The sequence below is a fragment of the Lytechinus pictus genome, chromosome 8 (assembly GCF_037042905.1).
Source record: "Lytechinus pictus isolate F3 Inbred chromosome 8, Lp3.0, whole genome shotgun sequence".
Lineage (NCBI taxonomy): Eukaryota > Metazoa > Echinodermata > Echinoidea > Temnopleuroida > Toxopneustidae > Lytechinus > Lytechinus pictus.
The window spans coordinates 11,335,023-11,347,654 of NC_087252.1; the positions used below are offsets into that span (position 1 = coordinate 11,335,023).

General features: G+C 38.0%; 1 long non-coding RNA gene across 1 annotated transcript; it reads left to right on the top strand.

Annotated features, from left to right (window-relative positions):
* Positions 1-2,486: 2,486 nt before the first annotated feature.
* On the top strand, positions 2,487-10,681 carry LOC129254876 (uncharacterized). The gene is made up of 3 exons (XR_008583820.2): positions 2,487-2,646; positions 7,021-7,137; positions 7,687-10,681. It is a non-coding gene; the product is annotated as an uncharacterized LOC129254876 (long non-coding RNA).
* The last annotated feature ends 1,951 nt before the right edge of the window (positions 10,682-12,632 follow it).

Genomic DNA, 12,632 nt, shown 5'->3' on the forward strand with positions numbered 1-12,632 from the left:
GTGTCTAATGGTATGATTTGTATGGTGAATGGTATACCATATACCCAATGGTGTCTCAGTGGTATCGAATGGTATCTTAGTGTTATGTTTCTTCAATGGTATGGTTGTATGGTGAATGGTATACCATATACCAAATGGTGTTTCAATGGTATACAATGGTATCTCATTTGTATGTGTCTAATGGTATGATTTGTATGGTGAATGGTATACCATATACCCAATGGTGTCTCAGTGGTATCGAATGGTGTCTTAGTATTATGTGTCTTCAATGGTATGGTTGTATGGTGAATGGTACACCATATACCAAATGGTGTTTCAATGGTATACAATGGTGTTTCATTTGTATGTGTCTAATGATATGATTTGTATGGTGAATGGTATACCATACCCAATAGTGTCTCAGTGGTATCGAATGGTGTCTTAGTGGTATGTGTCTCCAATGGTATGGTGGAATGGTGAACGGTTTTACCATACCAAATGGTGTCTCAGTGGTATCCAATGGTATGGTGTGTGCCTATATATGATTGGTATAGTAAATGTGTCTCAGTAGTATGTGCCTTAATGGATAGGTGTTTTAAAGGTGAATTGAATACCAAGAGATAAATTGTAACTTAATGATGGCTTTAATAGTGGTGTGTGCCTAATGAGTTGTATTTATATGTCAACGATGAATGGTATGCCCAATTGCATTACTCAATAACACAATTCCGAAGATTTAAAGAAAATCCATCAACGATTAAAAAGTAATTAGAGTTATTATAATTTTTGATTTGTGACTTTTATGCGAACAGCTTCCCCAAATCAAGCCTAATCGCTCACGATGGTAAACATGGTCTCTTGCATTCTTTTAAATTGTCTTTGTCTACTAAGTGAAAGGCCTGTAATCGTTTAGATAAGATCCAGTGCTTATACTACAATGATATTAATTTGTTATATTTTACAATTGTACATATTACTTTGTGAATTTATATTTGATACACTGAGTGCAAAAAAAGCAATCAATCAATGAAATCTTATTTGATAAAATGGGTTTCTATTGTACCTTAATATCAACATACAAATTATTTCACAGCCGCTCCTGAAAGGGAAGAATATAGTCATCATTTACAATTAAAATTTTGAAATTTATACATGCACGTTTTTGGGAGCATAAACAAGATGCGTAGCGTACTAAATAGAAAATTGTACATTTCACCATCTTTTCTTTTCTCTTTTTGTTTCTTGGTATAATTTGAACGGCACACCACCTCCCCTGTCTGTACGGTATACACTCTTTTTTTATGAAACGTTCCCCCCCCCCTTTTTTTTTCAAAGTTTTATTCTATTTTTAAATTAATTTTCTTATTCAATTATGGCCACTTTTTATAAAGAGAGCTATGGGATGTTGCAAAAAAATATTTGCAGTCAATCCCAAAAGTCGGTTGCAAATTTATAAGTGATAGACTAATTTCATCTAAAGTAAACCAATTTATAGATTTATTGATGGAAGAAACAATAAATCAGTTGCAAGTTTGCAATGAAAAGTATATGACTTTCAACTGATTTTGGAGTTTGAAATTGACTTGCGTTCAATTGCAAGTTTCTTACAATGTCCCATAGGTCATTATTTTTCTTAAAATGAATTCACTGTTGGTTGTCTTCCTCCCCCAACCCCTATCGAAATTCCCATCGGCAAACCCTGATTTTGATCTGCAACGACCAAAGCCCCCTCCCGGCCAATTTATATATGGCTACTACTGCTTTCGATCATGAAACGTTCCTCTTTTTTTTTCTTTACAAATTATATTTTAATTATTTTTTCTCCCTTATGGACGGTGTTTATAAAGAGGAGAGCTATTCTAGGCCGGTCATTACTTGCTTAACTGAAATGATTTGTCTGTTACATTGTCTTGCCCCCCCCCCCAACAAAATTCCCTGCCGCCATACAATGTAACAGACAAAAAATCTACTGAACGAAATTCTCAATTGCAATAAAAACAAAAGCGAAATTAAACAAAGAGAGAAAAGGAAACAAAAAAGAAATAAGTAAAAAAATATATCGAAAAACAGAAAAATAAATTTAAAAAAAGAAAAGAAAAAGACTAAGACAAAGTAAAGAAGAAAGATTGAACAGAAAAAAGAGAAAAAAGAAGGAAAACGAAAAAAAAACGGAAAGAAAAAAAAGAAAGACATAGAATTATATAGAACAGAATTAGAAATTGAGAAAAATGATTTTTTTTCATAGATCCTTTCAAAGGATAAAGCAGTGGCAAAAATTGACTGCATGGTTGCCAACCCAGAACCAATCAAGAAAAAGACACCCCTGATTTGGTCTTACATGCAATTCACTCCTCCGCCCATATCGGGATGTATCTTGGCGAAGAAGCCCCCTCCCCCTGATTTGGTCTCAATTTACCCCCCCCCCCCTCCATATCGGGATATAGATGTGTTGGCTGCGCTGCTAGCTAGCTCGCTCTATGTATGTAAGTGTTCGCACGCGCGCGCGCACCTACGCATGTAATAACCGCCAATTGCAATATTTGAAAAAAAAACCGATCAACCACTGTTTTGCTGTTGATAAGTCCGTCGATAATTCATCATAAACTAAAGGAACACAGGTCAGATTCGGACAACGACTTCAAAGTCATTCGCAGAATAGGCTAAATAGTAAGTTAGATAACAATTTTCTTTGATATTGTTTTCGTTGTTAGTGGCTCGGCCTGATTTTCTTAGAATGTTACTGTTACTGTTAGATGTCGTTGTACTGCCACGGGTACGGGGATTCACTGCCACGACCACTGCCACCGTACGGTCACTGCCCCGTTGGCGCGGCCGGGCCGCGCCGGGACACGCCTGGCTCTGGCGATATGGATTAGGTATGGGGTGCGTAATGCTTTGTATTGGCTGAGGTGAGCTGAGCCATGCATTGAGACAGTAATTCGCTCGTATGGCTTGATATTTATTGTCAATGTTTTACAAAACCATCTCTGAATACCAGTATGAATTTATGAATGAATGACTTGTTAAATTAATGGTGTACAGTGTCAGTGCAGTACTGTCATGACATTGACTGTCAAAGTGTCAATTACTGAATTAGGCCATGGCATTGGTTACTGCACAACGTTTTTTCACTGAAATGGAAACCTTGCCGAAAAATAATGCTCTGGAATGAGGCCTATAATTTGTTGATGTTGGTAGATAATATTGGTAAATTTAAGATGACATGGACATGGTAGTATTCAGGTGAAACATGGTAAGGTGTCCTAAATTTTAAAACATGATAAAGTAAAGGCTACGCATGCAGGCCCTAAAAAGCTCGCACCACTTATTGCGCATGCAATTTCAATGGTAAAATGTGCACTTTGTGTGCAGAACTGTGACTGGAGAGAGTGACAAACGATTCCTATTAAATTTTTCTAGAGAGGCTACAATAGTTATTCAGAGAAATCCTACACTGTTTGGAATTAACATATTTTAGAAATTGAGGCCAGCTGACTAAAATCACAATTCCTGAATTTTTTCCTTGGGATTTTTCCATGGGATTGGGCGCTAATTTCGCACCAACCAACTTCGAGCAAAATTCCCCTCCAAATATTGTTCTCAAATGTCATAGCAAGTCTGAATTGCATTTGAGTGTCCATATGCCCACTGCTTTTCCGAATATTGGGAACAGCTGTATATTGGCTTCGATCTCTACATCATTGTTTGAATCCTCATGCGTTGCTCTGCCGTAATTTTAATATAGACTGAAGTTCGTAACGAAATCATGCAAACTGCCGCAGACAAATCTTTTGGTCGCTAACTTCAGTCCTTATAAACTACGGTGAAGCCAAGCCAAGTGATGTCTGACTGAGAATTTGAACGATAACATAATGGGTGATTTCAAGTAGGCCTACGGTGTTGAAATCTGGTGTTGGGACAACACCAGCTACAACACCGTACTTGAAATCACGCTGGTGTTGGGATTGACCTCGGAAAATATGACGTATTTCCGGCAGTTTGTGTTGAGCTCTGGTGTTGAATTTCGTCTGCTGAACCGAGCATTACAGCTGGTGTTGACGATCTACGTGCAATTTCCCTATTCACCAACACCAACCCCCAGGGATTGGGAAAATTGTGATTTCAAGTTTGGTGTTGGTGTTGATGAACTGTAGTTCATGAACAGTTCATGTAAAATTATCTATTACAGTTAAGATGAGCGCAAATCATTAGAGTTTTACACATTTTAATGAAAAATTATATTTACGCTTTCTGATTATTGCAGTGATTTTAACCTAGGTGCATTCTGTACGATAAGATTTTACTGCAATTTCTTCCCGATTTCACTTTCGTTGTCGAGAATTTCTCGCGTAAAGTTGAGATGATCAGCAGCGCAGCGCAGAGGCGTGACGTCATAGGATATCGATATTGCTGCTCTGAACTCAGCTCGGTGTTGGGGCTCGGTTCAGCAGCCCTTTCACGCTCTCAACACCAACACCAAACACCGTACTTGAAATCACCCAATGTTTAATGTTGGGGCCCGGAAAGTTTAGCAAAAAAAATCCGGGCCGGGATTGGCCCGGAACTCGGAGCCACCGCTCAACACCGTTGCTGCAGCCCTAGGAAAAATCTGGCCCCGCTAATCCCGAATGCACTTTCGTACCCTGGGATGTTAGCGAACTAATTTAACCTTAATATTTGTCCGAATCAATTCACTGAGCATCAGGAACATCTTTATTCCGGCTTCCACCATGATTTCATCGTTCGAATTATCAGATTTAGGGTCTCACTCCACCGTATTTATTTGGATATTTGCTGAAGTTAGCGATTACAGCGCGCAAACACGAAGTCAACAGTGTTGCTGCCCTCTGCGTTCGTTTGGCAAAATCTGACTAAGAATTTTAACTAAGACGTCGAGATCAAAGCTAAAATAATGCTGTTTCCACTGCTCAAAGTGGCTGAAATTCATGTAAAGGATCAATTGAGTTAGATTATTTGAGAAAATAGATGAGCTTGGTTCATGAATAGTGGTAAATGGTCACATTATCTCGGTGTTTATTTTGTATTTTTTCGGGGACATAACAGCTTCTGATCTTCGCTGTTTAAGCTCTCAACCCAGACCGGCTTGGCATGGGGAAAATCCCCCCCAACTCGCTGGTCTCCGAATTCCACCCCGGCATGGCTCCCACCATTACGATAACGTCGGGAATGGAGCCAAAATACCGCTGTTCCCGATTGTGATGTTTGGAAAAGTGGTGGGCACACTGTGTATTGAACTCAAAATGTGGGTCGACATTTTCTGGTGGAAAATTTTGCTCGAAGTTGGCTGGCGTGAAACTGCATTAGTGCGGGAGGATAATCTGAGATCCTTTCATAGGGCTAGGCATATCCATTTTTAAAGCTAATTATATATTTTTTAATTAAGTTTTTCCTGTGATCACTTTTTAACTGCGTTTATTTATTTACTGATCAAAACTTGCCCAAAATAATGTCTAGAATTCACCCACTGGCATATGATTGCCCAGGGATGGATCCTGGATTTTTCAAGGGGGGGGGGCTCATTTTCCCAAGGAAACTTTAACAAGCACAAAAAAAAGAGATCTTTACTTGTGTATGAGGCAGTTACCGTGTTTACACTTGATCGGCTTTTGGTTCAGAACCAAAAGCCGATGCAGAATCGGCTTTTGGTTTATCTTGCACTGCTGTTACAGCTAGCAGTGCAAAATCGCTTCGCGTGTCAAAAACTTGAATTGATGCGCACACTAACAATATACGTCATAATAAAGACAATGCTGGATCCGTGCGCTTACAATTACGTCACAATGGTAAAGTAAATGAAATGCGCACCCATTGGCAATGCAGAATAAGTTTTCTGTTTACACGTAGTAAAAAGGCCAATTCTGCATCGGCTCGCGGCTCAGAACCTACTACTTTGGTGGTGCAAATTGCCGATTCTGAACCGCGAGCCGATGCAAGTTAATCATGTTTACATGCTATGAAAAATCCGATGCTGCATCGGCTCGCGGTTCAGAACCGCGAGCTGATGCAAAAGCCGACTAAGTGTAAACACGGTATATATTTCCATTGGAAATATTTGTTGTAACTTTCAAAAGGAGGGACACTCTTGTGTAAAGACGCCATATTTACATTAAACACATTGGCCCAAATTCACAAAGGTGGTTTTGAAAACCCACGGTTGAGTGCATGGTTTATGCAGATTTCCTGTATAAATTACGCTTAATTTAGCACGTATCTGGCGCGTGTATAAAAAATGTCCAATTCTGATGCGCGCTTTTGTCGCAGTGCACTAAATTGACGCCTGTTACCATGGTTAGACACGCTATTTTATTCATGAGTCCACTGTTTGAATAGTGGACTCGTGAATAAAATAGCGTGGATAACCACAGCAACATGCGTCAATTTGGTGCACTGTGACAAAAGCGCGCATCAGCATTGGACATATTTTGATATACGCGGTAAAATAAGCGTAATTTATACAGGAAATCTCCATAAACCATGCACTCAACCGGAGTTTTAAAAACCACCTTTTTGAATTCGGGCCATTGACTATTGGTCTCAAGGGGGGGGGGGGGCACAGGTCAATTGTGCCCATTCGGATCCGCTACTGTGATTGTCAATACCAAGAAAATCATATTGAATGTTATCAATTAATTGATTACCTTTTGAAAACTGCTGCTCTGGAAATATGATTTCAGATCATTCTTTTTCTATTAGATAATTTTCTCTTGCTTATCTACATGATTGATGATCCAAACACGTTATGCAGCAGAGTAACTGTGTTATATTGATCTAGATATTTCCAGCATGCACACACAGAAAATCTTGGGTGGGGGAACTTTATTTCTGTGACATCAATGTCAAACGTATTCCCAAGTGAATTTGCTGCATATGTTGAAATAAAAATGATAATGATGCTGTATATGAGTGAATCATTGAATTTTTTAGCTTAAAGGAAGTTTTACTATATTAGTAAATTATATTTTTGTTTGTATCTGCACATGCATATTTTCCAACGCTCAAATTGATTTTATTTCATTTAAGATTGGACGACGGATACACTGGATGATAATGTAGATGGTCCAGGATTATCAGGGAAGGATACTACAGATGCTGAACACAGAAAACCGTTTACAAGAAAACAACTGGAGTTTGTGAAAGGTAATTGTGTAAGAATTCACTTCATTAGAAAAAATTGCAAAGCTTCATTAGATAAAACAGATTGTACTCCTGCAGTGGCATAGCTGAAAAACAACTTGTGAGGAATGGTAAAAATCCTGAAAAAGGCCAACTGTCATCCCCATTTATAGGAGTACACGTCCTTTCTAACACCCCCCCCCCCCCCGGAAAAAAAATCAATATGCTGGCTGGGGGGGGGGGGGAAACTTTGGCCCCAGGTATGCATGTGGTATGGTATTTGTCATCATTTGGGCAACTTCCCATTTAATATAACAGGTTATTTTCTGCTCATCTATGGTTAAACATGAATCTCTTTATCATATTGTACAAAATGTTTGGTTGATATTTGTTAATTGGTACTATTCAATTGAAGGGTGGTGTATAATGCAAATTTCTCGATATTTTAGAAAAAAAAATATATGAATTTCTCAAGAAAGCTTGCACACATTGATTGATTGATGTTTGATGTTTTGAACCTGTAGCTGACATACTGTCCTTTGCATTGTTTTCATCCTATATTCCTTATTACAGCTTCAAGGAATTAATCCTGCTGGGTACCCATTCACTTCACCTTGCTCGAGTGCAGCACAGTGTGGATAAATGTGTTGCTGAAGGAAAACACCATTGCTAGGATTTGAACCCACGACCCTCTGTTTGAAAGGTGAGAGACAGAACCACTTGACCACGACGCACCCGCAATTTACAAGCTGATGTCATATCCCCACTTGTTCTTTAGTATTTTATAACAAGAAGTCCTGTTTATTCACATTTTGACCTCCAAGAACTAAATAGTGGAGTGAAAATGTATTTAATGTGAACATATGCATTGCTGGAAATCACTTCATGATATGTGGGACAAATCATACACACGTGTTTGAAAATATGAAATAATTATGGTTTCATTCTATTACATAAGCCTAACAAATATTCCTGACGATCGTGTGCACATTCCAGTAATATTTCCCAAAATGTTGCTAAACTTTCACATTAAAGACTTCGTTATCAGATTTTAATGAAATTGTCAACATTATGCTTTTCTGATTCATTCTCTTCTTACCTAAATCTCTCCTTTTCTCATGCTTTCACTCTATGGTCCCCTTCATTCTCCTTATCACTATGTTATAGGTAAAATGTAACCGGTCGTCTAACCCATTTGATTGAAGGGTTAGGTACCCGGTACTCTACTCTAGGTACTCACATTTAAAAGTTATGTGATTCAAACACAAAGTGTACATCAGACAAACAAAAAACAGTGAAAATTTCATCAAAATTGAATGAGTATTAACGAAGTTATGACGAATTAATGTTGTTTTTTTTTTGGTAAAACTGTTCTCTGCATGTCCTCATTAAAGGACAAGTCCACCCCAACAAAAAGTTGATTTGAATAAAAAGAGAAAAATCCAACAAGCATAACACTGAAAATTTCATCAAAATCGGATGAAAAATAAGAAAGTTATGACATTTTAAAGTCTCGCTTAATTTCACAGAACAGTTATAAGCACATCCTGGTCTGTATGCAAATGAAGAGACTGATGATGTCATCCACTCACTATTTCTTTTGTATTTTATTACAGGAAATATGAAATATTCTAATTTTCTCCTCATTGTCAAGTGATACAACGATTAATTCCTCCCTGAACATGTGGAATTAGCATTGTTTAATACTATATGGTTCAGTCAAGTTGGTCCTTATTGTCAAATCTATAAAAAATGAAATATTGTATAATTCAAACAATAAAAAACAAAAGAAATAGTGAGGGACATCATCAACTTTCTCATTTGAGTTGTGCATATCACTGTTTTGTGAAAAATAAGTGAAACTTTAAAATGTCATAACTTTCTTATTTTAAATCCAATTTTGATGAAATTTTCAGCACTATGCTAGTTTGATTTTTCTCTATTTATTCAAGTCAGCATTTTCCTGGGGTGGACTTGACCTTTAATAAACAAGATCCCAATTTATATATTTTTTTGTATTATATGAATTCAAATTTTGTCAGCTAGGTTGTAAGAATTTACGATTGACTACTGATTTACTGTGTAAGACAATAATCTTATTTTTTCTCACACATAGTTAAGTAATTCATCTGATTCAACACAACAAAAATAGACAAAAAAGAAATAAGTGGGTATCTTGTATATATTATTTTCTATATATTTTGTAAAATGTTAGAAAAAGAGGTCTCTAATTTTTCTTCTATTTTTTCAGTGTTCCAAATTGAATTATTTCTTTTTCCTATTTTCATTATATTTTCTTTCTATTTGTGATATATCACTTATTTCTTTATGTATCTTTATTGTATTTATGATAAACTTTTGGCGTGTTTCTACAGAAATCATTAAAAAAACGGTTTATCTTTACCCGATTCGAAAAAACCTTATCGCCCTTAAACCAACCTGTTTCTACAGACCGAATAATCTGATTAACTCGCATTTTGCGTCACAAATACGGCGGAAATCGGAAAATTCAACCTATAACCTCACATTGCATCTTGATAGGGAAATTTTCAAAATTTATGGTAGATCTCACTCAGTGTAGCAGGTATACACATTGCGCGATTAGCTGGCGAGATCGAAAAGGCCAGAATATATGCATACTGCGAAATTGCACTTCCGGGTTCAAGCACTTCCGCCAGACACAATATTCTATTTTGCCCCGTGTTTTTACAGAAAAGTTAAACGGATTAACATGGCAATAACCACCTCTCAGAGATGGTTATGACAAACCGTATTTTGCGCGATGCAGTTTATCAATAAACCGCATCGCGTCTGTTTTTTACAGGAAAGTTTTCCGGGATTCTGGATACTTACGCGTGTAATACCTTTTAACGATTCTATGTAGAAACACGCCGTTTGATAATCTTTTTAGGTGAAAAGAAAATAGAGAACGATTTTGGGGTTCTTTTTTTGGGGGGGGTACTATTTTCCCCCTTTTGGGGATATTTCATTTCTTCTCGGTTTGGTACCCTTTATTCATTTGGCGATGTGAAGGCTATCACACATTTTGAGTTTAATCTTCGAAATTTGGTGTTCATTAGTTTGTCCAAACTCTGTCTTTCATGTATATTTGTTTATAGGAAGATTAACATAATATCTATGTGGAGTGCAATCATTGATCTCTTGTAGAGTCGCACAGTCACATGTATTCATAATACTGGTGCTTTCATGCCATACTTGTCAATACTCTTTTGTACTTAAACTTATTAGTAAAAAAAATGTTTTATTAATGTATGCAGAACAGTGATTTTGCCAGGTACTCAATCCATGTAAAAAGCAATCAGAGAGAACAGGTTTATTCTTGGAAATGTTAGTCTTCATTTGTTGTGTTTTTCAATCAAACTCTGTCTTGATGCATGTTTATTTTTAGATACCAAGACTGATAGAATATAGATGTCAACGAGTAGCAAAGTCGTATATATTCATTACATAACTTATTTGCTTTAATTATAAAGTCTATACTTGTGAATACTCTGCTATTTATGCTACTTAAACTTCTTATAGTAAAAACATTTTATTGACGTTCTTGAAATAACTGTTTTCATCATTTTTTTTCTTGTGCATACTTAATCCATTATTAAACCTACCGTTAACCCCAGATATATGCTGTTCACCATTGGTCTACCATTCACTGTACTTTGTTGGCCTACTATACATTGTACACCTTTGATCTACTGTCTATCATTCAGTGTAAACCATTGGTCTACCATTCACTGTACACATGTGGTCTATAGTGTATGGCCAATGGTGTAACTGTAAATTGAATGGTTGACCAATAGTAAAGAGTGTATGGTATGACAATGGTGTACAATGGTGTACAGTGAAAGGGTAGGCCAATGGTGTATGGTAAATGGTAGGTCAATGGTATACGGTGTATGACGAATGGTAGGTGAATGGTGTACGGTGAATGGTACGCGAATGGTGTACGGTGAATGGTACGCGAATGGTGTACGGTGAATGGTACGCGAATGGTGTACGGTGAATGGTACGCGAATGGTGTACGGTGAATGGTACGCGAATGGTGTACGGTGAATGGTGTATGGTGAATGGTAGGTCAATGGTGTACGGTGTATGGTGAATGGTAGGCGAATGGGGTACGGTGAATGGTAGGCCAATGGTGTCCAGTGAACGGTGGCTGAATGGTAAATGGTAGGCCAGTGAATGGTGGCTGAATGGTGAATGGTGGTCAATGGTAAACCTGTTTATAGTGGCCATATGGTAGATCAATGGTGAATGGTGTTTGATCAATGGTATATGAATGGTAAATGGTGCTCATGAATATGGTAATAGTAACGTCCCAATTATTTAAATTAGTTTGAATGGTATACCATTGGGGCTTGAATGGTATACCATTGGTGTATGGTGAGTGCTGTGCGAATGGTATTCCAATGGTATATCAATGGTGTATGGTAAATGGTAGTCAATGGTATACCATTCAATTTTTTTTATAAGGGAAGGTCGGGGTGCATTGCCGAAAATATCGCGCGAGCTGTTATGGCGTGCTATATATTATGTACGTGTATTCCAACTATTCCACTTTGGTTTGGTAATAAATTCGCCGCTAATCGAAATCACCTTTTTATGTCTTGAAAATGAAGCAAATTGATCTTCATTAATCATTCCATCGATCTAGGGGTGAACATTGGTGCACAGAAAAGGGGGACGGGGTCTACGGTGCCCCGAAAGGTCGGGGTGCATTGCCGAAAATATCGCGCGAGCTGTTATGGCGTGCTATATATTATGTACGTGTATTCCAACTATTCCACTTTGGTTTGGTAATAAATTCGCCGCTAATCGAAATCACCTTTTTATGTCTTGAAAATGAAGCAAATTGATCTTCATTAATCATTCCATCGATCTAGGGGTGAACATTGGTGCACAGAAAAGGGGGACGGGGTCTACGGTGCCCCGAAAGGTCGGGGTGCATTGCCGAAAATATCGCGCGAGCTGTTATGGCGTGCTATATATTATGTACGTGTATTCCAACTATTCCAGTTTGGTGGCCGGGGGCTGGTAATAAATTCGCCGCTAATCGAAATCAACTTTTTATGTCTTGAAAATCAGCGAAATTGATCTTTATTAGGCATCCCATCGATTTAGGGGTGAACATTGGTGCACAGAAAAGGGGGACGGGGTCTACGGTGCCCCGAAAGGTCGGGGTGCATTGCCGAAAATATCGCGCGAGCTGTTATGGCGTGCTATATATTATGTACGTGTATTCCAACTATTCCACTTTGGTGGCCGGGGGCTGGTAATAAATTCGCCGCTAATCGAAATCACCTTTTTATGTCTTGAAAATAAGCGAAATTGATCTTTATTAGTCATTCCATCGATTTAGGGGTGAACATTGGTGCACAGAAAAGGGGGACGGGGTCTACGGTGCCCCGAAAGGTCGGGGTGCATTGCCGAAAATATCGCGCGAGCTGTTATGGCGTGCTATATATTATGTACGTGTATTCCAACTATTCCACTTTGGTGGC